We start from the raw sequence: 16,080 nt of genomic DNA on the forward strand, positions 1-16,080 counted from the left end.
AATTATACCCAGTTATGAATTCATTATGTAACAGGAATCCAATAGAATACTTATATAATATTGGATGGCTTTGAGTGTGATACAAGAATATATTGTCTTAGCGAGAGCAATATATTCTTATTCTTGTATCACATGAAAACAGAGCCATACAATATTATTATTATTATCTATTTCAGGCTGACTAGCGAAATAACAAAATTCGATAATCAAGCAATATAGTATCGACAGTTGAAGTTCCCGGATGACAGAGCACTACAAAAAAAATATTGATCAGTCATCCGAGTACTGCGCTAAAGATATTAAATATACTGATTGATTGTACCACTTGGAAGCCTTATATAGATAATAATTACAAATATTTTATTTTGACAAATAGATTCAACTAGAGTATATAAGTTAAATGTATATGAAATACAACGTCCTGTAATTAATATATTTTATCTTTGATTGATAATAGATCAAATACTCCCAGCCAAAGACGTGCAAAGATTCAGAAGAAACATGAAGCAGGAAGCAGAAAATGCCATCGGTAAATACTCTATATCTCATTATTTAATCTAAAAGTCAAATAATTCTACTATTTCTGTTCAGTCTTTATTCATTCTTCACTTTAAAAACAACCATGCTAACATTTAAATATATACAAAGCATTTCAAAGTTAAAACAAAACACGCATTAAATAAATTCATATGAATAAGTAGAATAAGGAGGGACCATCATTAAAGCGACTTAACATATTAATAGTCCCCAGAATTGGCAAGGTATTAGTAAAAAACATTACAATTTTATTTGACTGACTGATCATCTTCTCACACAACAGCTCACAAGATATTTTTTATTTTATTTTTTTACTAAGAGTAATGTTTTCCCTGATTGGAGTTACATTGATGAACTCTACATCGCTTGTTTGTGCACACAACATACACACATATCATTTATTTACATAATGAATAAGAAGTGCTTTGAGCGTATCATATTAAAGAGTCTTCTTCAGCCAATCAGAGAGCTGATTGATCCTCATCAGTATGCATACCAACAAAACAAATCTGTTCAAGACGCTACCCTTTATCTAACACATCTGCTATACAAGCACACAGAAGAGACGAAATCGTACGTACGAGCATTGTTCGTGGACTTCTCTTCTGCGTTCAATACCATCCGCCCTCATGTGCTTGTTGAGAAGTTGAAGCGTCTTGAAGTAAGGCCATCGCTCATACTTTGGATCGTGGACTTCTTGCAGAACCGAACGCAGAAAGTACGGGTGCAGAACACAATGAGTGAGTCCATTGTTACCAACATCGGGTCTCCTCAAGGGTGCGTGCTCTCGGCCATCCTGTTCGTGTTGTATACCAACGACTGCCGCTCATCTTCGGAAAATGTCTCAGTCTTGAAATACGCGGACGATACTGTTATTGTTGGGAATATTAGAGGAAGTGAGACTGAATACGAAGATTATCTAAACTGGTTTACTGAGTGGTGCAATGAAAACTTTCTGGACTTCAATACTACGAAAACAAAAGAGATGATAATTGACTTTAGGAAAGTAAGACCCGTAGATCCAAGTAGCTGCCCAATGAAAATAAACGGAAAAGAAATAGAGATAGTGAAATCATACAAATACCTTGGCACTGTAATTAATGACAAGCTGAAATGGGATGACAACTGTAGGGAGCTGTACAAGAAAGGGCAGCAACGGTTATATTTCCTTCGTAAACTCAATTCCTTTCACGTAGACCGCACTATAATGTACCTTTTCTACAAGTCTGTGATAGAGAGCATAATAGTAAACGACTGCGTTGTGTGGTACACAGCATGTCGAAAAGTAGACTTTTCTATGCTAAAAAGAATTGTTAAACAAGCGGAAAAAATTGTAGGGAAGAATCTAGACTTCGAAGATATATGTAGAAATAGAGTACTCGACAAGGCGAAATCAATCTACCATAACAGCCGTCACCCCTTAAATAATAATTATGTAGCCCTGAGGTCAGGAAACAGGTTAAGATCTCTAAGGTCCAGAACGAGCAGGTTTCTAAATTCATTTGTGCCAAGCTCAATCAGGCTGATGAACGAGGAGGGTTTAATCTAAGTCTGAATAATAAACTGAATTTAATCTGAATTGTGAATTTAATTTGAACTGTGAACCTAACTTAATCTGAATTATGACTGAATGTAATCACCTATTTTTGAATTATAACTTGCATTTAATCTGAATTGTAAACTAATTTAATTTGAATTATGAATTCTAGGTGATCGGAACTTGAGTTGAATTATATTATGAAATATGAACTGAACTGGTTTGAAGAATAAATTGTATTGCATTTGAATTGTGAATTTAATTTAACCCGAAATATGAATATAATCTAATTACTTAGTTTGAATTATATATTGAATTTGATTTGAATTGTTAATTTTATATTAATCTGACCTACAAATTGAATTGATGTGAATTATAGATTGTAGTAATCTGAATTATGAATTTATTTAACCTGAATTGTCAATTTAATTTAATCTGAATTATGAATTGTACGCGATCGGGATTTGAATTGAATTATTTCCTGAAATATGAATTGAATCTGTCTGAATCATGAACTGTATTGAATTTGAATTGTGAACTTAACTTAACCCGAATTATGAATTTAATTTTATTACTTAGTTTGAATTATAAACTGAATGTGATTTGATTTTAATTATATTTTAATTTGAATTACGAACTGAATGTGATCGGGATTTGAAATGGATTTGATCTGAATTACGAATTGAATTGGTTTAAATTTTTAATTGTATTTAATCTGAATTGCGAATGAATTTAATCCGAACTTGAACTGAATTTAACTACTTAATTTATGAATCGAATTTTAGTCTGCATGTTGAACTATCGCATTTGTTGTTACCTATGTCCAAGTTAAATGTTCTACTCTGTACCCATATGTATCTTATTGATGTTTATAATGTGTAACCTTGTACCGACATGCAAATGAAACAAATTTCCAATCATTGGACAATAAATTTGAATATGAATATGAATATGAATAACTACAATTTGTAACACTTGCAACCATTTCACATTAGATCAGTAATAATTGATTTGTTGTTGCTCCATTTAACTACTGAGAGTGAGACCCCATCTCCCAAGCAATGGACCATTTACTATCTTTTCATACAACTGCACTGTGCTGACAATTGCACTAGTAATCATGTCCCTGGTTATTCTAATATACTGGTAGTAAAGTTACCAGTCAACTAGGCCTCGTTGCATAAAACTTACCATTGATGGTAACTTTGCCATTATTGGTAACTACCATGGTAACAGGGCTCATCAGCCAATCAAAATCAAGGTTTCCATGGTAGTTACATTTATTTGATACGCTACGTCCCTATGCTTCTTCTCCCCCAAATTTTCCCAGTCAATGCCCTATTTTCTGTGCCAAATGAAGTTGTCTTTATCTTAGGAGGTTTTGAAGAGATCTATCAACACACAAAAGCTCTTCCTCCTTTGACAATCTGTCACTCCATGATATTCTCAGTATTCTCCTCAAGAATCATATTTCTGCAGCTTTAAGGTCCACCTTGATACTAGACTGGAATTAAGAAAATCAGACAAATGATATGACATTGTGACATATCTTGGGAGCCCCTCATACACTTGCTCTGTATTAAAGAACAAACAAATATATACATGTATATATAGTCTCATGAAGTAAACATCAATTATACATTTATCCGGGATTTTCTAAATACCTCTATGGATTAGATGTATTTCTTCATCAACAATCAGGAAATTGGAACCTTCATAGATAATGTCAAGGAAAACTTCCAATTTGAATTTAAATTCAGTTTACCATATGATTTCAATAATCAGCTGTTTGATTAATTTCACACAGACAAATTCAATCAAGGCGATTCATCATGGGAGACTGTCAAGGCTGTACTGTGAGGGACACCCTCATTTTGGAGTCGGAGTGACAGAATGCTGGACGAGGGGGGCTGTGTGCCACCCTCAAAAGAGCTGAGGTAGAAAGAAATTCAACCCTTGATGGAAAGAGAGAGTTCTTGGAATTAAAAAAGTACATGTTATTTTATTCTTTAGTTACCCTAAATGCTTCTATTTGTATATTAAACTTTTGGCATGACTGTAAAAATATTGAATTGACATCATTTGTCAATAATTTTTTCTTTCTACATGTATTACAAATACTGTAGTCAGAATACTTAAATTTGTATGAAGTGATGGATGGCTTTCACAATAGTCTTCCCCTAATGGGCAAGCTTTATTTTTGAATCTACCATAAGATTCTTGGTCCAGAGATGCAGGGCTCTTCATGACTACCTATTTTACAGACAGCAACTAAATTAATACTTATATGGGTAATCTGAAAGGAATATGAAAGAAAAGTTAGGAATTATATTTAATATCAGATAGAATTGAGGGTAGGGGGATATCAGAATATATTCCTCACAACAGAATCATACTGCCCTGAGTCGTTAGACATATTTAGTTATCCAATATAATCGTTATTCATATCAGCCTCAGGTACATTATTATGCATATTTTGTAGCAATTACAAACAATTTTTGTTTGGTTGTCAGTCACCCTGGTTTCAGCTTATTCATATCAATAATGAGACCCACAGATTTTGTTTTTGACCAAAATTGGTGCCATTTTTCTTCTTCAATAGGAATACATGTACATGGTTCTAGGACAATTACCCCCCCCCCCCCAAAAAAAAAAGAATTAGTATCAGGGTAAACTTTCCCTTTAATGTCCACGGGGGTAATTTTCCAGGGGGAGGGGTAATTTTCAGGGGTAATTGTCCTGATATGGAAATACTTCAATAACAATAGCATTCCACTCAATTCAAAGATATTCTATTAGGTCATTGGTTAGACTCCAGAATCGACATTGTAACACAAATATTTCTGAAGATATTGCTCATTTTATGATTTTTGAAAAGGGAACATTTTCCGTGGAATAGGCCAGCTCATCAACCACAGATAAACCATAATAGGCAATATCTTAAACAGAAAAATTCAGAAACTTTAATACCACTTTATTAGACTGACTGATATGATGCAATCTATGTTTAAGATAAATCCAAACCACTCAATATGATTTGCACTGTAGAAGATGACAATAACATGAAATTAATTTTGGATGATTTAATTTATGATTTAATTACAACAGGTTGCAGACCACAAGACGAAAACTACCTATGGGGATGCTGTCCTCCTGGATGATTATGGTTGTACCCTGGTGGATACCTACTCAAAAATGAGAGATTTCACACCAGGGTACAAGGCAACCATCTCACCGGACCCCAATGAGCCGTACTTGATGGGGAAGACTGGGGGACGACTCTCAAATCCTGGACAGATGTGGAAGTCCTACAATCTCCCAGGGAAGTTTCTTCCTACGAATATTAGAAAAACTGCCGCCACCTAGGTAAATGTTTATTAAAGTAAATCAAATTTCATTTTGGTTTTCTTAAGACAACAAATATTAAATTGTTGTAGTCAAAAGACTACCGTAACCATGAAATTTCTACAATATGAAATGGGCACGACATGACAACAAAATAGGAACATCAATAGAGATCTAATTAATTAATTATTAGAGAACATTGTTCAGAGAGGCAATGCCCCATTTTATAAAATACATACATGTACTCTGTAAAACAACAGGGATGATGGAATATATGTAAGACCATTACAAAATATTTGGAGGTAATGTATACATACTGATTACCTTCTCTGTTTGGGTTCTTCCCCTCCATTGTGTCTCATTTGATCTTCCTCCAAATGAATCATAGATTGAAATTATTATTGTAAAATATTTGAGCTAAAAAAGCATTTCCAGGTTTTCTGATGATTACCTATGTTACCATGTCTTCTGTAGGTCTATGTATGTTTACACTAGAAATGAACAAGAAAGAAATTGAACAAAAGCAGAAAACTAGTGATCAATTAGGGTCAAACATATGTTCATATAAACACACCTAAATTTATAGTAATAAATATCATTGTCATCAGCAGTGAGAGAATTCTTGTTTTATATGAGTCTCTTATCTCTTACAGGTGAGTGTCTTTCAACATCATTGAGCTGGTTGGAGACCTGGGGGACTGATGTTGGACTGGTCCCCCAAAGATGTTCTACTTTAGATAAAATGACCGTGAAAGACCATGGTGCCATTCTAAGAGGTGTTGAAAGGTGAACCTTGGTTTATGTTTCAAATCATGCTATAGTTGTCAAACATTGGCATGATTTTCTATTTCCTACACTTACCGGGCACCTTGTATGTTTAACACAGACAAATCAATAAATAGAGGGATTAGACCTCCCTACTTGGTCACTGGCAGGTGGTTATCTCATCAAATCAGCTCTCAATTAACATAAGAAAAAGGGGACCATGGGGGCCATGGGGCTTAGGCATCGTTGGCTATATTGAGGGCTACAAGTAGTGCATTCCCGCATTAAAGCTTACATCTAACGTATTGAACCAGTCCACCTTTATTTCCCAAAATACAAAAACAAAATCAACTTTATAAGAGGCATGAATGATTTTGTTATATAATATAATGAGATGAGATGATTTAGCAAACTCAGTTTCAGTGGACACAGTTGGATAATAATGCACTGGTAAATTCAATCACCCCTTCACACAACAAATGCACTAGTACTACTCTTTCATGCTAGAGTCTCATATGCTCTGCTGCCATCTAGTGTTCAACATTGACTTCCTACCTTGTTGGAGGCTTTGTTTTATGACCATGTGCAACAAAAGTGCAATAATTGGTGTTGCTCTATTTAAACTGCTCATTACACACTAGTCTAGCTCTTGCCTCATTAAAACAAAACATTGTTTTATATCCATTATTACCATGATTGAAACTCACTTTTTCAAGAATTGGTTTATAATGTACAATAGGTGTTATTAGACTTTCTCTTTTACGATTCATTATTTCATTTATATGTGCCTATACAAATTTGTATTTAATTTAATTGTTAGCTTGACTTATCCAAATGGAATTCCAAATATTCATAATTGTTATCAGGAATGTTATTTAATAAATTCCTTTTAACATTTGTGGATGAAAATGTTAAAGGTAAAGACTAGTATTGGAAATGCCCCAATTTCAAAAAATGAAATGGAAGCTCTTATTACCAATCATGTGAAAGAATATGTTTTGAATAATACATGATGATAAAAATATTGACGGGAAACCGCCTACTAATTGATATATTTGGTAAAATAGTGTATCTCTTGCCTGTTGAGAGATACAAATGCACGTGTCGCGCACGTGTGTGTAGTCCCATATACATCTTTCTGTGTACAGTGATTCTAACTTTATGAAGACTTGGCCAAATTTCTTATCATTTTGATGATTCCAGAAACTTGCAGTACATCTATGCTAGATGATCAACCTTTTCTGATCGATTTCACAATGTTTCTTTCACAATGCAATCGCATGACCATAACTGGTCTTTAGCTTTAAGAACAGCAAACTGATGATATAAAAAGAACCACTCCTTCTAAATACACTGACAGAACTACTTGACACTTAGTTTACGTGGCTTTTGATTCAGAAGATATGTTCAGATTGAGATATCAGTCTTGTCAAAGCATAAAAGATAATTGTAATTAAAACATGTCCTTCCGATTGCATCGAGAATTGTCAGATATGGAACAGATTTATGTGCTGGCCTTGGCTAATATATTATACAAATAAAAAGATACATAGAACCTGGGTCTTTTCCAAGTTAACATTGGACTTTGAAAATGCATTAAGATTAAGATAACAGTCTTTTTGTTTGTATATGAACACATTAGATAGATATAAAATGATACAATGTTTAATGATTACATTTCACAAATAAAAAATTACATAAACCTAGCTTACCTGGCCTTGGACCTTGAAAATACATTGATGTTGACATAATTATCAGTCTGGTTGAAGTTTAGTAAGTCAAATGTTAAAGCCACTGATGTCTTTCAATTCTTTCAAGTTGATATTTGGCAGAATTTATGGAATGGCCTAAATACATTTTTGATATTGCACGTACACTAAAACTTAGGTGGACTGTCTTTCATGAATGCTTGATATCATATTACAATTTAAGCTGTAAATGTGTTTGAAAATTTCTTTGAAGTGACTCTGTAACATTCATTTTGTAGAAGGTTGATGAAATAAATGAGTAATTTTTGTATGAAATGTTACTAATTATTGTATTCCTTCTGCTGTACTTGCCCTCTAACATGCAAACAATCTTGAACAAATTCTCAAACCACAAAGATATTGATGGTTTTCTTTGAAGGCATCACTGTGCGACACACTCTAACAGTAAATTCTCCCAACCATTTTTGAATTTTCCCCAACTGTTTTTACAATGAAAATAAGACACTTAAATGTCTGGAATGGATTATAGAGCCGATTTATTGCTTTGTGACGATTAACATTCACCTAAAATTTTAATGAAATTATACTAATATATAGTTGGGAGAATTAAGGAATCGATCAGATCAGTTTTCCCCATTTTTTATCATTAATAATGGTCTGTTTTCACTCAAACTTTCAGATTATCTTTCATTGAAGTCACTACCTTAGCCCCATTTTCTCTCATCTGAACAATGTTACCAAGTCCCTTTAATAGTGCACAGAGCAAAAAGAGAGAGGTAGAAGATAACCTGAAAAAGTTGAATGCGATTGGACTTGCCTGCACTACCCTATTTCTATATTAAAGAATAAGTAATAAGGTAAATAAGGCATACTTCCCAAAGTGTGTTTACAAAATGGTGCAAGAAGTTCAATACAAGAGATACAAAAGAACTTTCATTTGACATTTCATCAGGCACTTTAGCCTGAAATTGTAATACTGGTATGTGCAAATTTTAAGCAGTATATATTAATGCACCATTAAACCACTTGTATTTTATATTCTAAAATTCAATGGTAGTTTCAATAGTGAGCTGTTAAGTTTTCATCAAATGTAACTTACAATATCACACTTCAAGGAGAAAACTTACAAGTTTGACTCATTTCACCAAAAAATATGGATTTCCTCATGTTCTATGAATTCTAGAGAGTACATGTAGATGTATACATATATGTACAATAACACATCATTTAAAATAGATTGATTTTCCCATCGCAAATTCAATGTTCAATTTTATTTCAGATTGTTTTGATGTTATTGATTTAATCAGGTACATGTAAAACTAGTGAAATCAATTGATGTTCTTTTTGCTTGCAGCAAACCTATCTCTCACAAGTCAAAGACCCCCAAATTGAGAAAGTGTCCATTCTGCGCTGTTCCAGACGGTGCAACGCCTGGATAACCACCTTGTCAACAAAACACACGATTCCTAGAAATTCAGCCAAATAAGTGCAATAATGATTAGGCCTCATCCAATTCAAACAAGAGATTAAGTCTCCAAATGTTCATTAGGGGTAAGCATATTATGAATTGTTCTTTTTAAGCTCACCTGTGACAAAGGAGGTTGAAAAGCAGGTGTGGAAACTAGATCCAGTTACGGCTTAACATTTGTTCAAATAGATAACATACCCCTTAGAGGTCCCACAAGAATGTTGCATTAAAAAAAAGTGAATTCAGGTGAGCGTTAAACTCCCTGGGCTCTTATTACAGTTTATTTAAATAATGCAGGGGTTTCTTAATTTTGTCACATTTTACGTACCCAAACCTTGATAGTTCAACATTCATTTCTTTATTAAAGTTTGTGAAAAACACATCACGATTTGTCTTTCTCTCTCGTGCCAGTTATTCCTATTTTGTGTAGCCTTTTCAAGAGTGCTTTAAAAAAAACTTTCTTTCAAACTTAGTAAGATTTTCCAGTCCTTCTCCCTTTCCAGTCAATGGAAAAGTTTCTTTCAGCACTCATCAGTCCATTTCTTCCTCTCTTTGCGTGATCTGTCAATCAATTAACCAATGGAATATTCAATCAGGTTATAGTTTGATCCAACGTGACTATGTTTGAAACTTGGAAATTTAAAAAAATTATTTGTTCTGAACTTATCAACCTCCCATCCCAAATTTAATCTATATATGTCATATTGCATTAAGTTGTGATATTTTAATTTTCTAATAAAATATTTTGTCCAAAATAGAAACAGAGTACGTCCTCCATCATTTCAAGGTCCACTTGACAGCAAAGAATGGCAGGGACAAGAACACCAAAGAGACGACGAGAGGCCATATGTCACATGTTCAAAAATTTGCTGATATGGTTGGAGGATTGGCCAATCTCCTAACTGATTCATTAACCATTTGAGTAAACAATAAAAGTTATCCCGAGAGATTTATTGTATTCTTGCCCATTAATCTACAAGATTCTTGCATAAAGCATGATACTCTTAGCATAGTGTGCAGTTTCTAAGCACGGCATGGGCATCGCCATTTTCTTGATAGTGTGACGTATCTTATGCAAAGTCATTTATCAAGTATGGATGCTTCCTTCCCACAGTGTGTGGCGATGAAGTATTTCATTCACCTGCTATTATAGTGATAAGATGAGCACTTTGCAAAAAAGAAAATGTGAAGCAAAAATCTTAACCATAATGGCCCGTATTCACAAAGGAGGTTTACATTTAACCCATGGTTTAAACCTTCATTTACATAACCCATGGTTTAAAAATTAGCGCAAAATAAGCATACCTTGCCTTGTGCGCGTCTAATATTGGACCTCTTGACTGTGTTGTGCTTATTTTGCACTATTTTTAAACCATGGGTTATGTAAATGAAGGTTTAAACCATGGGTTAAATTTAAACCTCCTTTGTGAATTTGGGCCAATATGTATGTTGGTTGTAATTGTTTGCCTACTGGCTCTCCCACAGTTCTTGTAAGTAATCACAAATTCATTTAAAAAAAAAAAAGTTTTATGCACTACATCTCTCAGTGTTGTGCATCTAATGGAAAGTGAGCCTGATCATCTTTCTGAATGATTATGTGTCGTGTTTAACAATTTCATGTCATTTTTTTTTTTTTTTGGGGGGGGGGGGTGGTACTGGATGGGGAGAGGGGGTTGGGAGAGCATAATAAATGCCTAATAAATGCAATGATTTAAAAATGATAGCATTTAATTAACTTATGGCTTCATATAATATCAGTTTTATGTACTACATCTCTCAGTGTTGTACATCTAATGCAAGGTGAGCCTAATCACCTTTCTGAATGATTATGTGTCATGTTTAACCATTCCATATCATAGCATATTTTTGGGGGGTGGATGAGGAGAGGGGGTTGGGAGAGCATAATAAATGCCTAAAAACTGCAATGATTTAAAAATCATAGCATTCAATTAAGTTATGGCTTTAGAGGCCTGTCTTACAAAGAGTTTGTATTGATCGCGACTTCAATCTTAACTATGTACATAAGGCCAAACAAAAAAAATATTTTGGTTGTCCTCGATTGCTTTTCTGGAGTAGGGGCGGGCGGGCGGATTTTTTTTTTTTTTTTTTTTTTTTAAACTTCATTTTTTGTTTGTGTCTTTTTTTGATTTTTTTTCCCCCCCAATTTTTTAAATATTTTTTTAATAATTTGTTTTCCATGAAGAAGAAAAACAATCATTGGGATGTCAAGCAAAGTCTATAAAACACTTTAATATGGTAAAAGACTAGTTTAATCTACAATTATGAATATCAAGACCAACACAGAAAGTATTTTTGGCTTTGAAATACAGCACCTTTTAAATCTCCATTGTACTACTAATAGCTACTTGCGCCCTCTAATCGGTGACCATTGCTCCCCCATGATCCTCTTTATCTTATGTTAACTGAGAGCTGATTTTATGAGATAACCACCTGTCCAGGATGGTCTAATCCCTCCTGTAAACTAGTACAGATGGGCTTTACAATGAGTTTAAGAATGCCCAGAACCTGATTTGAATGAACGGCATTTTGACATAGAAAAATAAAAATGGCAAATACACAATTGCGTACTGAAAAGACCAAACTGGCAACGGGACTCATTTTGATCCTTGCAAATGCATAAAATGGTATGTTTGGCATTTAAGATTGCACCCCCAAAAAAAATTAGATACAAAAGAAAAATAAAAAAATATTGAATAAAAAATAAAAAAATTGAATTAAAAAAATAAAAAATAAAAATAGGAGCGGCCCGAAAATGACGAGCGGGCGGTCGAGGACAACCAAAGGATTTTTTGTTTGTGGCCTAAGAGATAGAAGACTGCAAACTTGCGATTGATGAGAGGACTTGCGATCACTTGGGATCAGTCACAACCCTTTATAAGACGGGCCCCAGGTTTATCATGATCCTATACATGACGACCTCATCACATTAAACATCCTTCTTGAGTGTTTCATAAGTATCATTTTGAACTGTGAGCTCCATAAAAACCTGGCTTGACAAGGGTGCTTAACTATACAAATTTCTTGATTTACGTACGCTCATGTCATTCATTGAATTATTTATTAAAAACTGAATGGAAAATTACCTTAGACCCGACCCATATATGTTTTTTATTGGTATAGCTATTGTTGATTTTCGATGGTTATGTACTTCTTATTACAAGTAGTTTTGTTTTGCCTTGACATGGTGCTAAACTATACAAATTTCTTGATTTATGTTTCTGTTTGCTCATGTCATTACATTGAATCAACTAATAAAAATTGAATGGAAAATTACCTTAGACCCATATATGTTTTTTTATTGGTGTAGCTATTGTTGATTTTAGATGGTTATATGATGTAATTCTCATTAGTTTTGTTTTGCCTTGGTGTGTTTTCTTGGATCACAATCTTATTTGATGGGGATTTTACTTCAGGAAACATAATAAATTGAATTAAACTGAAATGGATGACCCCATGGTAGAGTTATAGGATGACCTGTGAACATAAAAGGCTATTCTGCATGTGACTAATGATATTTAGGATTTCAGAATGAGTGAAAGCATGCCAACTTTTTTGTTTTTTAAAGTCAACTTTCTTTGATTTTTTTCCCCCTAAAATATAAAGAGTACGACTTTGTAATTATTTCTATTCTTGTAACAATTTTAATAAATATCTTCCTTATTACCAAATATGATTTTACAATTTCATTGATTTGTTTGTATTTATATGAAACCTCTTCCTCATCTTATAATTCTAAAAAGATGGCATATCGAATTACTAAATTTTCAATATAATCAATGAGCACTGTCTGAACATTGTAATTATGTTTTTCATGATGTAAATCATGATCAAATCATTGCAATTCATTCTTTGGAATGTGCAAAAGTAATTCTATAAAATTCTGCCATCGATCACTCTTTATGAAGGACTCTTGACTGTCACTGTACACAAAATGAGGAAAACATAAAACTCCATTAAATAATGAACCCCCACTGCTGCCTAATCACTTCCTGCATTACAATGGAAAGATTATAGGTGTCAATACAATTTAACAATTTAAGTGCAACTGACACATCATGGACGGTTCAGCCATTTTCCTTCTTATTTTTATTCTTCTTCTCTTCCTCTTCCTCCTACCCCTTCTCCTTCTCCCTCCCTCCTTGTTCTCCTTTGGTCAATCTCCACTTCTCCTTTATCTCCTTTTCCCATGATCTTCCTCCTTTCTCAACCTTCTCGTCTTCTTCTTCCCTTCCTCCTCCACCTTCTCTTTCTTCACCCCTTCTTTCCTTCCTCGTCCACCTCATTGTCTTAACTTTCTCCTTCTCTTCTTTCCTCCCTCCTCCACCTTTTCTATCTAACTTTTTCCCTCTCCTCTTCTTTCCTTCCTCCTCTTCTTTCCTTCCTCCTCAGCCTTCTCTTTCTCAACCTTCTGATCCCATCATAAACAAAGAAAGTCAAATCAAACTGCTTGTTTGACATGAAAAGAATAGCATCTATCGGATCATACAATGAACACCCCCTTGCATTTGAATTCCTCTGGATTCAAGCCAAGTCAAGGCATTGTAGACGTTTCTCTCTTTCCCAGGTTTCCCAGGTTGTACCTGTATTTGTTTGTATTGTTTTCCCCCTACAGGGCAAGTAACAAGATCCAAAGGTCTTTACAAACAACAATACTTTTATAAGAGATCACCTTTGTAAATAACATAGACGAGCGTCACAAATGTACCTAAAGATTAGATATAAGACCAAAAGAGCTAAGCTTATATGTACCTAGTTCTGATGAAAACACAAATTTCACAGAATCTCTTCAAAGTCCCACTGAATGTTTAAATAAAAGATAAGAATAGGGACACTTAGATTATCAGGCACCAAATGAAATATATATATATATATATAATACCAGCTTGTCTATGCTGTGCTGCTGTTTCTTCACTTCATGGAGGTGCAGCAAACATTCAATAAAACTTTACCTGTCCAGACAACCAATATACTGCACAATGCACACTTTTTTTTAAATGGTTTCTTGCAAAAGTTTCATGACCAAATGTTGATATTAGCTTTATGAAAGTATATAAAACATATGCAGTCACACGTCACAAATCACATCTACTTCAAACCTCTTCAGAATATTTAGAAATATTCCATCAAATAAGAAAATGATAAAAAGACAAATATATAGTGTAGCTTTGTATCCTCCAGCAAAATTTATTTTCTCTCCAATTTCAGGATATATATGTACAGATATGAAATCATCTCACAAATTGTACCAATATAATTCAACATTTGAAAATACACCAAGTCTTTATCCTAATAAGAATACATTGAGAGAAAAGAGACAAGGATCATATATATAGTAGATAGTAGAAGAAAGAAGTACAAGTGAAAAATAAAACAGAGAGATGTTGGAGCTACCAGACACTTCAGAATATAGTGAACTCGTAGTAGAGTTGATTCAAAACAAAAAACAAAAATGAAATATGAGCTTTCATATCTTCAGGCATTTTCATCTTCTCCCCTACATGGGAATATATTTACACACATGAAAAATAAAACATCTTGAAGATTATACTTCAGGCAATATATATCTGAGAGGCACAGAAGTACTCATTTTGATATGCCCTCAATACTTCATAGTCGAGACTGAATTTCAAGCAGGCACTTCTACGATAACAACAAGCACTCGTCCTTTGGTTGAAGATATCTTTGAATAGTTGATGAGTTAATATATATATATATATATATATATATATATATATACAAGAGTGCTACAAGCACAAGGAGAGGGGGAAAAAGGAGATGGGTGAAGCAGAACGTACTTATAAGTACTGACAATCCAACAATAAATCAAATATGTCAGTCAACTGAATAACATAGATTTGTTTTTGTAAGAAAGAAAAAAATCTGAATATTAAGGCCGATTCAATAATTTCAGTTGTCATATCAGCATTCAGGTAATTATACATCAATTTACTTCTCCATCAGCAGAAGAGAAGTACAACAAAGATACAATAAAAAAAAATAATAATAATATGCAATAACATAATGACCTAAGGTCCGATTCAAGCTTCTTTTTTTTCTCCAAAATTTCCTTTTCAGAATTAGATTGTACTCTCATCTTAATAATTTTTAAATGCGAAAGTCTGCTTTTCTACATTTTTTTTCTTCATTAAGAGGGTATCATCAACTTTTTTTGTAGATCAGAATTTCTTAGATAGCCTTGCCACAGCAATGAAATAATTTCTACAGAGAAAGAAAGCAATTGGTTAGAGTATGTTTTGAATGTCTGCCCACTGCACCGGTTGTAAATATTTATCACTGCTAATATACAGGTACCAAGATTAATATTGTTAATGCATGGAAAATCTAATTTTGTGTGAATTCTGTGAGATGTCTCTATTTGGTTTTTTTCTGGAAGATCTAAAATGATGACATTCTTTATCAAAATGACTGAATACACCATCAGCCCCAAGTACTGGGCTTGTAGACACTATAGGCATGCTAAATCTACCGGGTAACTGTTTTTTCTATTACACCCAACACCTAGGCCTACAAACCTGATCGTAAACCTGATCCTAAACCCATTCTCCACTTGTTCCCTAATAATAACCATATATATCTTTACAAAGTAAATTTGGGGCAAATACAACATCATTACATAGCTTCTAGGAAGCATTACAAATTTTGATTTTTACTTGTGAATTCTCTTCAATACAAAATGT

At 33.7% G+C, this 16,080-nt stretch overlaps 1 long non-coding RNA gene across 1 annotated transcript; it reads left to right on the forward strand.

Annotated features, from left to right (window-relative positions):
* The first annotated feature begins 470 nt into the window (after nt 1-470).
* Nucleotides 471-10,607, forward strand: LOC105445826. The gene is made up of 6 exons (XR_973525.2): nt 471-529; nt 3,882-4,064; nt 5,183-5,440; nt 6,073-6,205; nt 9,248-9,444; nt 10,120-10,607. It is a non-coding gene; the product is annotated as an uncharacterized LOC105445826 (long non-coding RNA).
* The last annotated feature ends 5,473 nt before the right edge of the window (nt 10,608-16,080 follow it).

This window comes from Strongylocentrotus purpuratus, unplaced genomic scaffold, assembly GCF_000002235.5.
Source record: "Strongylocentrotus purpuratus isolate Spur 01 unplaced genomic scaffold, Spur_5.0 spur5_scaffold_6, whole genome shotgun sequence".
In the NCBI taxonomy this organism is placed as follows: domain Eukaryota; kingdom Metazoa; phylum Echinodermata; class Echinoidea; order Camarodonta; family Strongylocentrotidae; genus Strongylocentrotus; species Strongylocentrotus purpuratus.